Source organism: Schistocerca piceifrons, chromosome 10, assembly GCF_021461385.2.
Source record: "Schistocerca piceifrons isolate TAMUIC-IGC-003096 chromosome 10, iqSchPice1.1, whole genome shotgun sequence".
NCBI lineage: Eukaryota > Metazoa > Arthropoda > Insecta > Orthoptera > Acrididae > Schistocerca > Schistocerca piceifrons.
In genome coordinates, this window is record NC_060147.1 from 22171103 (window position 1) to 22174112 (window position 3010).

The following is a 3010-nucleotide window of genomic DNA, read 5'->3' on the forward strand; positions in this document are numbered from 1 at the left end:
CCTTCTCTCCCTTTTCCTACTACCGAATTCCAGTCACCCATGACTATTAAATTTTCGTCACCCTTCACTATCTGAATAATTTCTTTTATTTCATCATACATTTCTTCAATTTCTTCGTCATCTGCAGAGCTAGTTGGCATATAAACTTGTACTACTGTAGTAGGCGTGGGCTTCGTATCTATCTTTGCCACAATAATGCGTTCACTATGCTGTTTGTAGTAGCTTACCTGCATTCCTATTTTTCTATTCATTATTAAACCTACGCCTGCATTACCCCTATTTGATTTTGTATTTATGACCCTGTATTCATCTGACCAAAAGTCTTGTTCCTCCTGCCACCGAACTTCACTAATTCCCATTGTACCTAACTTTAACCTATCCATTTCCCTTTTTAAATTTTCTAACCTACCTACCCGATTAAGGGAGCTCACATTCCACGCTCCGATCCGTAGAACGCCAGTTTTCTTTCTCCTGATAACGACATCCTCTTGAGTAGTCCCCGCCCGGAGATCTGAATGGGGGACTATTTTACCTCCGGAATATTTTACCCAAGAGGACGCCATCATCATTTAACCATACAGTAAAGCTGCATGCCCTCGGGAAAAATTACGGCCGTAGTTTCCCCTTGCTTTCAGCCATTTGCAGTACCAGCACAGCAAGGTCTATTTGGTTAGTATTTCAAGGCCAGATCAGTCAATCATCCAGACTGTTGCCCTTGCAACTACTGAAAAGGCTGCTGCCCCTCTTCAGGAACCACACGTTTGTCTGGCCTCTCAACAGATACCCCTCCGTTCTGGTTGCACCTACGGTACGGCTATCTGTATCGCTGAGGCACGCAAGCCTCCCCACCAATGGCAAGGTCCATGGTTCATGGGGGGGGGTTGAGTAGTGAGCGGCAAGAATTTCAGTCTCTTTAAAAAGACTTTTGCGAGATGTTGTTTACTATATGCAATAGTCTTACTTCTCACCGCTACTGAATAATCACATTATTTACTGCAGATGCACTCCCCCAGAACAAATATGTGAATGTTGTCTGACTAGGGCTTCCCGTCGGGTAGACCATTCGCCAGGTGCAAGTCTTTCAATTTGACGCCACTTCGGCGACTTGCGCGTCGATGGGGATGAAATGATGATGATTAGAACAACACAGCACCCAGTCCCTGAGTGGAGAAAACCTCCGACCCAGCCGGGAATTGGACTTGGGCCCTAAGGATTGACGTTCTGTCACGCTGACCACTCAACTACCGTGCCCCAGAATATAAATCCACAAGACAAAATCTTCTAAATAAGACAACACTTTTGTGCTAAGGGCAACACAATGAGGGAGGTTTCTAAGGTCATATCACACTGAACTAAGCTTTTGTATTAGTTTATTGTGTGTTGACTATTTTAACTTATCCTGCTGGACGTGAAGGAATTTTTATCTAGTGTATGACCATCAGTGTCAACTTCTGATGCTAACACATTATTATTGCTTGTTTGAAATCATATAATGTGAGTCTAAGAATTAAACTATCTGCTGTGAGCCCCTTGGTCTGTTCATTTATCGCCTGACCCATTCTTGTATGCTTGTGTCATCAGCATACACTGCAGTCTTTGAACTGCCCTTTAAGGTTATCAGAAAACCACTTCTGTAGGTTAAGAACAAGAGCTGGGCCAATCAATATCTTTCCTTGTGACACCTCACACTTTATGTTTCCCCATTCTGTAGGCAAATGCCGGAGACACTGGTCTATCTGTGAGACCCTCTGCTTTCTGTTGTGAATGTAAGACACTATCCTTGCAAGAGGACTGCAAATAATGTCCTAACACTGATATGTAGAGCCCAGATTTTTACTTCTTTTAAACAGGCAAAATATGTATATATTTATGTAATGAAAATGGGCTAAATAAGCAATATTACGAAAATATTTTGTTAAGTCTGTAACACAAACAACAGTTTCAACTGAAATAAACTTCTGAATTACATTATAGCCTTTATTATCTTAAAATACCCTTAAACAGGCCAGAGTGTTGTAACAGAAGTAACAAAATACTTCAATGATCAGGGACTCAAGGTGAATGTCACCAAATCTCAACTACTGACATTTAAAAGAGGCAGTTCTCGTCACAACAATATGAATAGTGCATGTAATATCTCTGCAACAGAAAATGGTAACTGTAAATTCCTGGGTGTATGTGTTGATGAAAATTTGTAGTGGACATACCACATTAATTTCGTATGCGGAAAAGTCAGTAGTGCCATATATCTCCTCAGCCAGTTCGCTAAGATAGTTCCTAGCCAAGCACTGAAATTAGTATATTATGGAACACTTTACCCCTTTCTCAATTACAGAATTGAACTATGGGGCTGTGCAGCTGACGTACATTTAAAAAGAATACTACTACTACAGAAAAGAGCAATAAGACTTGTACATGGGATGGGACATAGAGATTCATGTCATGAAGTGTTTGTGCAGCACAAATATCTGACGATATATTCTCTGTACATCTTCAAAATAGTTGTATTTTTTATAAGTCAACCAACAGAAGCTATCAAGAGCAGTGATGTACACGATCACAACACTAGAACAAAGAGTAACTATTTCCGTAACAGAGCAACGTTAAAAATTACTGATAGAAGTCCATATATCAGTGGTTTGATTTGGTATAACAAGCTACCAAACTTTCTGAGAACGTACACGGGAAATGTTTTTAAAACAAAATTAAAGTCTTTTCTAATAGAAAAATGTTTATATTCTTTCAATGAATTTTAATATAGTGATTGTAACATGAGGCATTAGCATATCAATTGTAATGTGATAAATGTAAAAAATAGACATAAGGAGCAACAGCTACAGAATATAGTGTATTTTATAAGTATAAATATAACCATAGTATTAAGTCTGGCGTTTGCAAAAGCCATCATTACAATGGCTCCACGCAAAGAAAATGTAAATAAAATAAAAAAAACACATGAAAACTACACTAAGAAGATACATTTACATTACTTAATTTTTTTGTTTTTAAA